We start from the raw sequence: 13163 nt of genomic DNA on the forward strand, positions 1-13163 counted from the left end.
AATGACCTAGCAATATGAAAATTAAAATTTCCCCATTCACAAACATTTTGGTATATGGCAGGTTATAATGATATGAGGAAGTAGGATAGGAGAATGTCAGAGGAGATACTGAAATACTAGGGTGCCTGGCATCTTGGTGAGTGTTTCTTTCTTTGAGATGTCCTGGAACAAGATACACCATGTTCCTTGGCACACTAACTATCATAAGGGCAATGAACCCTTTTAAGGGTCTGTCATCCAGACCAATATGTCCCCCACCCCAGAACCCTAAAGGGCCATAACAACTACAACAAGAAGGTTCAGGTGTGAAAAAGTAGGTATAATTATATTTGGCACTAGCAAGAACTACAAAATAATTTACTGCTGCTTCATGACTAACAAAGACAAACCATTACATTTTTATTTTTTTTATATTGCCAAGCAAAGAGTGCCACAAACACTCTCACTTCATACTTTCCCACTTAACCAGTTATTCATCCTTGATTTCCACCCCATCCTTCTTTTTTTTTTTTTTTTTGATCAGCCCAAATCACAATGCCATCTTTGAAGAGCAGCAACTTTTCTGAGTGTGGATGTGGGTCAATAATAGTACCGTACCTGGCAAGCAGCCTGGTACCGCTTAGATTAGAGCATCTGAACACTGGATATAAATTCCAATGAGTTTCACATAGGTCCATAAGTAGTGTGACCATATGCCTTGACTTACTTGGGCAGATCCCGCATTCACCCTAATAAGTGTCCAGGCTTGGATGATATGGTCACTCAACTATATGGGCACGTGAAAGAGGACATTCATTGCAGTGGTGGGAACTTAGAAAAATATAAGTGAGGGTCCTTCATGGGGATACCAGTTCCTGTTGATTCCTACACATGGCAACCCCATGCGCTGCAGAGTAGAACTAGGCTCCAAAGAGTTTTTAAGGCTATGACCTTTCCGAGGCAGATCACCAGGTCTTCATTGTGAGGCATCTCTGAGTAGGATAGAGAATATGTGGAACATGTTGGAAATACACCACTGAATACTCTGCGGCTCTTAGAAATAGAGAGTTAGATGTGCTGAACGTGGGTTCATTACCCTCATGATAGTCAGTGTACCAAGGAACATGATGCATCTTGTTCCAGAAAATGTTGCTTAGTCAAAAAAGAAAGAGAGTGAAACATGTACTATTTTTATAAAACGAAGTACATGCAAACCAAAGAACACTATGCAAGTTGCAAGAGCACATACAAACAGAAAGATAGACACCAAGCACATTATAATAATTGGCTAAGGAGTGGGAAGAGAGGAATGTGAGTGGGTTATAGGATTAAATGGGAGTGAAATAAAACATTATTAACACTGGTCTGTGCAAGGCCTTACCTTGCACAGACCAGTGCTAATAATGTGAACTGAACAGAGCGATTAAGACAATACTTTGTAAGCTCATGTCCAAGAAAAAAAATTGCCCAACAAAAATCTCTGTAGGCTGTAATTATATTATACATGATACAAATGTAAAGAATGTGCCTTTAAAATATCTTTTACAAGCCAGAATTAAAACATTAAGTGCAACCACTCCAGGTATGAGAAACCGGACAAACATAAAATGAAGATTAATGAATCTTTGCCCAAATAGAAGCTTCTGTTTTTGAGAATTTATAAAGGTGTGTGTGTGTGGTGGGGGGTGGGCTGAAGGAATTAAAATAGCATCTAGATAGAAAAGGCCATCTTAGGTTTTCATTCACATTCATGGCCAATCTCCGAAGGACAGCAATTTTTCACAACATGTTATTATAACTATAGTTTCTAATCCCCAGTACTCAGATACCTAAGGAGCCCTGGTGGTGCAGTGGTTAAAGCGCTTGACTGCTAACCAAGAGGTCAGCGGTTCGAACCCACCAGCCCCTCCAGGAGAAAGATGTGGCAGTCTTCTTCTGTAAATATTTACGGACTTGGAAACTCTAGGGGGCAGTTCTACTCTGTTCCATCGGGTTTCTGTGAGTCGAGGTCCACACGAAAGCAGTGGGTTTGGTTTATTGGTTTTACTCAGGTATCTCACATCTAAACTCATTTTTAGAAAATAAATAACTCTATCCTTTGGAACCTTAATTATACATTTGCAGGATTTGAGAAAGAAAGAGAAGCTATATTGATTTTCACTACGGACTTTCTGGGATTCCCTGGCAGGAGGCCTTGGCTGACAGTTCTAGCTCTATCTGGGGATGACCCAGGCTTGACCACCGTCATCCACAATGGTTGATGAAGCTCATCTAGCTGGATGGCCTGGGATCCCCTCCTTTTTTCTGCGTGTGTCGCTCCTGGTTCTGAATTTTTGGTAGGAGAATGTGGCCTTCCTGAGGAAGAAGGAGCAGTCTTCACTACAGAGAATGTATGTTCCTGGACCTCCTGTTGAAAACCTAGAACAAATTCTCAATTCTAGTTGGCTCAAGTATCTAGAAAAGTGACTAGAAAAATGATCACCTTTATGCTATTGGTAATTGCGCTGCAAGAGGAAGTATGAGATGTCCTTGGGCACTGCTGGAGCATTTTCAGGAAGACAGTTCTCTCTGCAAGTAGTTTTTTAACCATAGGGAAGTTGCCTAAGCATTTAGTAAACTTTTGAGAATTGTATTGTTTCATTATCTACTAGCCTTACAAAACAATACTACTACTACTACTACTGCTGCTGCTACTACTACTACTAACAACACAACATAATAAATATTTCCTGAGTGCTCATGATAATAACAGGAACTGTTCTAAGTTCTTTATATGCCTTATGTCATTTAATTCTCTCAACAGTCCTGTGAAGTAAGTACTGTTATGATGGCTGGTTTACAGAGGAGGAAACAGAGGCATAGCGACATAAAACGACTCTCCCAAGGTTCACACGGCTAGCATCTGGCAGAGGGAGGATGGGAACTTGGGCACTCTGGTGGCAGAGGCCATTCTCTGGGCTACCAAAGCTTTGCCGCCTTGTTGAAGCAACCTGATGCTCGCTCCAGGGGCGCTACCCCTGCAACGTCTGAAAGCTTCAGCGGATCATGGAAAGAGCAGATACTTTAGAGTCAGACGGGCTGAGGTTTTCACTAAGATCTGTCAGTTTCTACTTTTGTGATTCAGAGGCAAGGGATTTAACTTTCTGAACTGCAGTTTTCTCACTTTTAAAATATGAATATTTGTAATAGTTCTAATCTTACATATGAGAAAGAGTATTTCTTTTAAGCTAATACTAAGCCTCATAGTGCTAATAATTATTAGTTATCAATTGTTGCAATTTTTGTTATTGCTTTCAAGGGAAAATTTGACATTTGGAAATTTCTTTTTTTAATTGCTATTAATATTAACCATATATATGTATTTTTAAATTTTTATTGTGCTTTAAGTGAAATGAAAGTTTACAAATCAAGTCAGACTCTCATACAAAAATTTATAAACACCTCGCTATATACTCCTAATTGCCTTCCCCCTAATGAGACAGCACACTCCTTCCCTCCACTCTCTCTTTTCATGTCCATTCGGCCAGCTTCTGACCACCTCTACCATCTCATCTCCCCTACAGACAGGAGATGCCAACATAGTCTCATGTGTCTACTTGATCCAGGAAGCTCATTCCTCACCAGTATCATTGTCTATCCCATAGTCCAGTCCAATCCCTGTCTGAAGAGTTGGCTTTAGGAATGGTTCCTGTTTTGGGCTAACAGAAGGTCTGGGGACCCCGACCTCTGGGGTCATTCTAGTCTCAGTCAGATCATTAAGTCTGTTAACCAGATATTTTTGCTATAAAGCAAAATTTTGAACTAAAATGCACATCAAAAAGACAAAAAACAAAAAAAAAACCCCACAGCCATTGAGTTGATTTTAACTCATAGCGATTCCATAGGGTTTCCAAGACTGTAAATTTCTGCAGAAGCAGACTGCCACATCTTTCTCCTGCAGAGCTGCTGGTGGTTTCAAACCACTAATCTTTCAGTTAACAGTCCATTGCTTTAACCACTGTGCTACCAAGGTGCCTTAAAATACATACAGAAGATGTGATTATATTCTACCATTTTGGGGCGAGAAAAACCATCCAGTTTTAGACTTTCCATTGAATAGTGACATAGCTGTCATTCACTAGAGATTTTATTTAGGTAAATTTGAATGATTATATCTTTAATAACATTTACTGAGCACTATTATCTCATCTAATTCTTATATTCTTGTAAGAACCCTGACATAAACAGTGTGATTAAGTTTTGTGATGCTCATTTTACAAAGGAGGAAACTGAGGCATAGAGAAGTCGGTACCTAACTCAAGGCCACACAACTAGTGATTTCTTGAGTCAGAATTTGAACTCATGTTTCTCCAACCCCAACACCTGTACCCTTAACTCTTTTTTTAAAAAATAATTTTTATTGTGCCTTAAGTGAAAGTTTACAAATCAAATCAGTCTCACACAAAAACCCATATACACCTTGCTACTCACTCCTAATTACTCTCCCCCTAATGAGACAGCCCGCTCTCTCCCTCCACTCTCTCTTTTCGTGTCCATTTTGTCAGCTTCTAACCCCCTCCACCCTCTCATCTCCCCTCCAGGCAGGAGATGCCAACCTAGCCTCAAGTGTCCACCTGATCCAAGAGGCTCACTCCTCACCAGCATCCCACTCCAACCCATTGTCCAGTCCAATCCATGTCTGAAGAGCTGGCTTTGGGAATGGTTCCTGTCCTGGGGCAACAGAAGGTCTGTGGGCCATGACCATCGGGGTCCTTCCGGTCTCAGTCAGACCACTAAGTCTGGTCTTATGAGAATTTGGGGTCTGCATCCCACTGCTCTCCTGCTCCCTCAGGGGTTCTCTGTTGTGTTCCCTGTCAGGTCAGTCATCGGTTGTAGCCAGGCATCATCTAGTTCTTCTGGTCTCAGGATGATGTAGTCTCTGGTTCATGTGGCCCTTTCTGTTTCTTGGGCTCGTAATCGCCTTGTGTCCTTGGTGTTCTTCATTCTCCTTTGATCCAGGTGGGTTGAGACCAATTGATGCATCTTAGATGACTCCTTGCTAGTGTTTAAGACCCCAGATGCCACTCTTGAAAGTGGGTTGCAGAATGTTTTCTTAATAGATTTTATTATGCCAGTTAACTTAGATGTCCACTGAAACCATGATCCCCAGAACCCTACCCCTGCTACGCTGGCCTTCGAAGCATTCAGTTTATTCAGGAAACTTCTTTGCTTTTGGTTTAGTCCAATTGTGCTGACCTCCCCTGTATTGTGTGCTGTCTTTCCCTTCACCTAAAGTAGTTCTTATATACTACCTAATTAGTGAATGCCCCCTCCCACCCTCCCTCCCTCCCCTCCCTTGTAACCACAAAAGAATGCTTTCTTCTCGGTTTAAACTATTTCTCAAGTTCCTATAATAGTGGTCTTATACAGTATTTGTCCATTTGCAACTGACCAATTTCACTCACTTTTTTTTTTTTTTAATTTCACTCAGCACAATGCCCTCTGGGTTCCTTTGTTATGAAATGCCCCACAGACTCCCCACTGTTCTTTATCAGTGCGTAGTATTCCATTGTGTGAATATACCATAATTTATTTATCCGTTCATCCGTTGATGGGCACCTTGGTTGCTTCCACCTTTTTGCTATTGTAAACAGTGCTGCAATGAACGTGGGTGTGCATATATCTGTTCATGTAAAGGCTCTTATTTCTCTAGGATATATTCTAAGGAGTGGGATTGCTGGATCGTATGGTAGTTCTATTTCTAGCTTTTTAAGGAAACACCAAATCGATTTCCAAAGTGTTTGTACCATTTGACATTCCCACCAGCAGTGTAGAAGTGTTCCAGTGTCTCCACAGCCTCTCCAACATTTATTATTATGTGCTTTTTGGATTAATGCCAGCCTTGTTGGACTGAGATGAAATCTCATTAGAGTTTTCATCTGCATTTCTCTAATGGCTAACGATCATGAACATTTCCTGATATATCTGTTAGCCACCTGAATGTCTTCTTTAGTGAAGTGTCTATTCATAGCTTTTGCCCATTTTCTGATTGGGTTGTCTTTTTGCAGTTGAGTTTTTGCAGTACCATGTAGATTTTAGAGATCAGGCGCTGATCAGAAATGTCATAGCTAAAAACTTTTTCCCAGTCTGTAGGTAGTCTTTTTACTCTTTTGGTGAAGTCTTTGGGTGAACATAGGTGTTTGATTTTTAGGAGCTCCCGGTTATCTAGTTTTTCTTCTACGTTCTTTATAATGTTTTTTATACTGTTTATGCCATGTATTAGGGCTCCTAATGTTGTCCCTATTTTTTCTTCCATGGTCTTTATCATTTTAGATTTAATATTTAGGTCTTTGATCCATTTTGAGTTCGTTTTTGTGCATGGAGTGAGGTATGGGTCTTGTTTCACTTTTTTGCAGATGGTTATCCAGTTATGCCAGCACCATTTGTTAAAAAGACTGTCTTTTCCCCACTGAACTGTTTTGGGGCCTTTGTCAAATATCAACTGCTCATATGTGGTTGGATTTATGTCTGGATTCTCCATCCTTCCATTGGTCCATTTATCTGTTGTTGTACCAGTACCAGGCTGTTTTGACTACTGTGGCGGTATAATAGGTTCTAAAATGAGGTAAAGTAAGGCCTTCCACTTTGTTCTTCTTTTTCAGTAATGCCTTATTTATCTGGGGCCTCTTTCCCTTCCATATGAAGTTGGTGATTTGTTTCTGCATCTCAGTAAAGAATGTCATTGGGATTTGGATCGGAATTCCATTAAATGTATAGATTGCTTTCGGTAGAATAGACATTTTTATAATGTTAAGTCTTCCTATCCACGAGCAAGGTATGTTCTTCCACTTATGTAAGTCTCTTGTTTTCTTGCAGAAGTGTACTGTAGTTTTCTTTGTATAAGGCTTTTACATCTCTGGTAAGATTTATTCCTAAGTATTTTATCTTCTTGGGGGCTACTGTAAATGGCATTGATGTGGTGATTTCCTCTTCAATGTTCTTTTTGTTGGTGTAGAGGAACCCAACTGATTTTTGTATGTTTATCTTGTATCCTGATACTCTGCTGAACTCTTCTATTAGTTTCAGTAGTTTTCTGGAGGATTCCTTAGGGTTTTCTGTGTATAAGATCATGTCATCTGCAAATAGAGATACTTTTACTTCTTCCTTGACAATCTGTATGCCTTTTATTTTTTTTATCTAGCCTAATTGCTCTGGCTAGGACTTCCAGCACAGTATTGAATAAGAGTGGTGATAAAGGGCATCGTTGTCTGGTTCCCGATCTCAAGGGGAATGTTTTCAGGCTCTCTCCATTTAGGGTGATGTTGGCTGTTATAAATTCCTTTTATTATGTTGAGGAATTTTCCTTCTATTCCTATTTTGCTGAGAGTTTTTATCATGAATGAGTGTTGAACTTTGTCAAATGCCTTTTCAGCATCAATTGATAAAATCATGTGATTCTTGTCTTTTGTTTTATTTATGTGGTGGATTACATTAATTGTTTTTCTAATGTTGAACCATCCCTGCATACCTGATATGAATCCCACTTGGTCATGGTGAATTATTTTTTTGATATGTTGTTGAATACCATTGGTTAGAATTTTGTTGAAGATTTTTGCATCTACATTCATGAGGGATATAGGTCTATAATTCTTTTTCTTATGGTGTCTTTACCTGGTTTTGGTATCAGAGATGGTGGCTTCACAGAATGAGTTTGGTAGTATTCCGCCCTTTTCTATGCTCTGAAATACCTTTAGTAGTAGTGGTGTTAACTCTTCTCTGAAAGCTTGCTAGAACTCTGCAGTGAAGCCGACAGGACCAGGGTTTTTTTTGTTGTTGTTGTTGGGAGTTTTTTGATTACTTTTTCAATCTCTTCTTTTGTTATGGGTCTATTTAGTTGTTCTACCTCTGTTTGTGTTAGGTTGGGTAGGTAGTGTGTTTCTAGGAATTCATCCATTTCTTCTAGGTTTTCAAATTTGAGTGCAGTTTTTCATAGTAATCTGATAGGATTCTTTTAATTTCAGTTGGGCCTGTTGTAATATCGCCCATCTCATTTCTTATTCAGGTTATTTGCTTCCTCTCCTGTTTTTCTTTTGTCAGTTTGGCCAGTGGTTTATCAATTTTGTTGATTTTTTGAAAAAAACCAGCTTTTGGTCTTGTTAATTCTTTCCATTTTTTTTCTGTTTTCTATTTCATTTAGCTTAGTTCTAACTTTTATTGTTTTCTTCTGGTGCATGTGGGTGTCTTTTGTTGCTCTCTTTCTATTTGTTCAAGCTGTAGGGATAATTCTTTGATTTTGGCCTTTTCTTCTTTTTGGATGTGTGTATTTATTGATATAAATTGGCCTCTGAGCACCGCTGTGGTTGTGTCCCAAAGGTTCTGCTAGGAAGTGTTTTCATTCTCGTTGGATTCTCTGAATTTCTTTATTCCATCCTTAATGTCTTCTATAATCCAGTCTTTTTTGAGCAGGGTATTGTTCAGTTTCCAGGTGTTTGATTTCTTTTCCCTGCTTTTCCTGTTGTTGATTTCCACTTTTATGGCCTTATGGTCAGAGAAGATGCTTTGTAATATTTCCATGTTTTGGATTCTGCTAAGGCTTGCTTTATGACCTAATATGTGGTCTATTCTAGAAAATGTTCCATGTACACTAGAAAGGAAAGGATAGTTGGTTGCTGTTGGGTGGAGTGTTCTGTATATGCCTACGAGGTCAAGTTGGTTGATTGTGGCATTTAGAACTTCTGTGTCTTTATTGAGCTTCTTTCTGGATGTCCTGTCTTTCGCCGAAAGTGGTGTGTTGAAGTCTCCTACTACTATTGTGGAGCTGTCTATCTCACTTTTCAATGCTGATAGCATTTATGTACCTTGCAGCCCCATCATTGGGCGCATAAATATTTAATATGGCTATATCCTCTTGGTGTATTGTCCTTTTAATCATTCTGTAGTGTCCTTCCTTATCCTTTCTGATGGATTTAACTTTAAAGTTTATTTTGTCAGAAATTAATATTGCCACTCCTGCTCTTTTTTGATTGTTATTTGCTTGATATAACCATCCTTTGAGTTTTAGTTTGTTTGTGTCTCTAAGTCTAAGGTGTGTCTCTTGTAGGCAGTGTAGAGATGGATCTTGTTTTTTAATCCATTCTGCCACTAAAAAAAATCTGTCTCTTTATTGGTACGTTTAGTCCATTTACATTCAGGGTAATTATGGATAAGTATGAATTTAGTGCTATCAGTTTGACATGTTTTTTTGTGTGTTGACAGTTTCTTTTTCCCACTTGATTTGATGTGCTGAGCAGATTTTCTTTATATGTTGTCCTTTCCTCATATTCGTTGTTGTTGATTTTGTTTCTGCTGAGTCTGTACTTTTCCTTTTGTATTTTATCTTGATGAGTAGGATAGTTTGTCTCCTTTGTGGCTACCTTATTTTTTACCCATATTTTTCCGAATTTAAAACTAACTTTTATTTCTTTGTACCGCCGTATCTTCCTCTCCGTATGGAAGGTGTATGATTACATTTCTTAATCCCTCTGCATTATTTTAATGTTGTCTTTTCTTATAGAATAACATTGCTGTTACCCTGTTTTGGGTTTTTTTTTTTTTTTTTAATAATCTTGCTTCATTTTTTTGGATTTCCCTGTCTGGGTTGACTTCTGGTTGCTCTGCCCAGTGTCCTAGTCTTGGGTTGATACCTGATATTATTGATTTTCTAACCACAGAACTTCCTTTAGTATTTCTTGTAGTTTTGGTTTGGTTTTTATGAATTCCCTCAACTGGTGTTTATCTGGAAATGTCTTAATTTCACCTTCATATTTAAGAGACAGTTTTGACGGATGTGTGATTCTTGGCAGGCAATGTTTTTCCTTCAATTTTTTAGATATGTCATCCCACTGCCTTCTTGCCTGCATGGTTTCTGCCGAGTAGTCTGAGCTTATTCTTATTGGCTCTCCTTTGTAGGTGACTTTTCGTTTATTCCTCGCTGCTTTTATAATTGTCTCTTTATCTTTGGTTTTGGCAAGCTTGATTTTGATATGTCTTGGTGACTTTCTTTTAAGATCTTCCTTCTGTGGAGTTTGATGAGCATGTTGGATAGATATCTTCCCATCTTTCACAATATCAGGGAAGTTTTCTGCCACCAAATCCTCAACAATTTTCTCTGTATTTCCTGTTATCCCTCCCTGTTCTGCTACTCCAATCACTCGTAGGTTATTTCTCTTGATAGAATCCCACATGATTCTCAAGGTTTCTTCATTTTTTTAAAATTCTTTTATCTGATTTTTCTTCACATATATTAGTGCCAAGTGATTATCTTCGAGTTCAGAAATTCTAGCTTCTACTTGCTTAATTCTGCTCCTCTGGCTTTCTATTGAGTTATCTAATTCTGTAATTTTATTGTTAATCTTCTGAATTTCTGATTGCTGTCTGTCTATGGATTTTTCCAGCTTATTAAACTTTTCATTACATTCCTGAATAATCTTTCTAATTTCTTCAGTTGCTTTATCTGTGTGTTGCTTGGCTTGTTGTGTGTATTGCCTCATTTTCTTCCTGATGTCTTGAAGGGTTCTGTATATTAAACTTTTGTATTCTGCACCTAGTAATTCCAGGAATGCACTTTCATCTCGAAGATCCCTGGATTCTTTGTTTTGAGAGCCTGTTGAGGTGATCATGGTCTGTTTCTTTATGTGACTTGATATTAACTGTTGTCTCTGAGCCATCTATTAGTTATTGTATTAGTTTATGCTTGCTTACTGTGTCGTAGGTGCTTGGTTTGTTTTGTTTTGGTATACCCCTACAGGTTGCTTGAGTGAGCTAGCTTGATTATTTTCACGTTTGGAGCTCTGGTGTCCTGTCCCTAGCTGGCTAGATCTGTTATCAGGTATATCAATCTAGGAATCCACTCAGTTTTCTTGTATGAATTTAGCTCAGGTTGCCAGGTAGCTGATATCAAGTGTGTGGTACAGACTTTATCCTACAGTCTTAGAGTGGCAGTGGTGATTGGCGTGCTTACCAGTATCTGATTGCAGAAGGTGGTCACACTCTGAACAAGGCAGGGGGCTGAGAACTGACTCTCAAGTGTCTCTGAGGAAAATGTGTCTCTATTCCCTAGAGCGTGCTTGTGGGTGGGTTCTGCAGAGGGACCGTGACACCCAAAGTTTTTGGTTGTAAGGATTGACAGGTACCAGTTATCTCTGGACCCCTGTCGGGGGTGGCTCGGTGACCTGAGTGGAGCTACCAGTCCTTAAGTCCCTGATGTGGGTACGTGAGGACCTTGTTTAATAGGCAAAGCAATGTCAAACGTTAAACACCCACCTCTCCACCGCACAGGTGAAATGGTTGGAGTTTGCCAACAAGGGTCTATTCTCCCGAAATAGGCCCACAGAGGTCCTTGCAGAAGGGACAGTTTATGCCTGAACAGGAGCCGTTTCTGTTCTGAGCTCACCCAGTTAATGGAGCTAGCAGATTATCTTTCCTCCCCAATTGCAAATTTTTTCCTTCCCCAAGGCCAGGTGCTCACCAGGGTCTATCTCAGGCCCAGGGATTCAGCCACTGATGCTGGCCTGTGTGTTGGGGGAGGTGTGGTAAAATATATGCAATTATTTAGCTTTTGCTGAGAGAGCTGTTCTCTTAAGGTTTCAGAGATGTGAGTAGGCTGTGTGGCTGGCTGCTTCTCCCTGAATAAACTGTGGCTGAATGCGAGTACCAGCCCACTGCCACTGGCACTGCTCAGGGAATGGTGCCTGAGGGCTCCCCGCGATTTAGGTCCAGTAACTCCTGTCCACTTCTGAATGGCTTCTTTCTCCCCTGCCCCTCAGTTCATTGTCTAAGCTTGCCTTTGATGCTCAGAGCTCCCAGCTTGTCACAAATATACTCATTTCACTTGTTTTTTCGAGTCTTTGTTGTAAAGAGGGCTCACCAGAAGCGTCTGTCTATTCTGCCATCTTGGCTCCCTGTACCCTTAACTCTTATAGGTACTGCCTCTAAACTGTATCCAATTATAAGGGCTATTCCAAGGAGGCAAATTAAAGAGCAGAAAAACCAAAAAGAGTTTGAAGAAAATGTTTCTTTAAATAAGAAAGTATTTTGTTTAAGATAAATAGTTGATTGAGTATGTACCATGTGACATGTAACTTTTAAATTTAATATTAATCACAGTGCTTAAGATCTTGTCTGCTAACCAAAAGATTGGCAGTTCAAATCCACCAGCTGTTCCTTGGAAACGCTATGGGACAGTTCTACTCTGCCCTATAGGGTGAATGGTAGACTCTACTGCAACAGGTAAACCCATTTAGAACTGAGTTGTGTTTGCAGATTTTTCTTAAAGATAAAAAAGATATCAGATAGTCATACTAAAAAGACCAATTGAACTGTGAGTTAAATGAAATAATTTACATCTTTCAAGGGCAGGGAGGACTTGAAACAATAGAATAAATATTTTACTTTTTTTCATTTAAAATTATCTCTGATATATAAATGATGGGTAATTCTGAAGTAAAATTTATATCTAAATTAATGGTGGGTCATCTTCTCTTCAGTTTTGCAACTTATCCTAATTTCATTTGTTTGATTTTTGGCTTTGGCTGTATTGAAATCAGTTACATTCCCAGTATTTTAAAAAGTGCTGCAAATAATTTGTTACTAATGGTGATTTAAATATTTAATTTAGCAAATACCTTGCTTTGTAAATAAATTAGATCGTATTCTGGGCTATCTCTATTAATTTGTGTCATTTGTATTCTAATCTTTTTTTTTTTTGAGTGAGAGAAATGGGTGGACTTTTACATTGCCACCAAAATTGAGCATAGCCCTAGAATATTCCATGAAGCCTCCTGCTTGTGTGTTAAGGGGTAGAAAATGCTGTTCCTCATTGTTCTTGAGAATTAGTGTTTACCTCACTGATGTGTGTGTGCATGTGTGTATCTGAGTGGATTCTTGGAATCTGAATGATGAAGGAGATGTTTTAAATTTAGTGTTTCATTTGAATTATAACTTAAAAATTGGTATGAATATTCTGAATGAACTGAATATCATATGGCTTTGATGCTTCTCTGTATATTTAAAAGTCTCTCATGCCAAGAAGGCCAAGTAGTGTTTCAGCACACTGTGCTCACGGAGGTTTCTCACAGTAGGTGACATACAGAAAGCAGTGGAGGGATGATTTTAACGTGTCATGGAGCAGTAAAGGCATGAAAAGCCCAAGGATCTGTGCTATAGAA

This window comes from Loxodonta africana, chromosome 5 (genome assembly GCF_030014295.1).
Source record: "Loxodonta africana isolate mLoxAfr1 chromosome 5, mLoxAfr1.hap2, whole genome shotgun sequence".
In the NCBI taxonomy this organism is placed as follows: domain Eukaryota; kingdom Metazoa; phylum Chordata; class Mammalia; order Proboscidea; family Elephantidae; genus Loxodonta; species Loxodonta africana.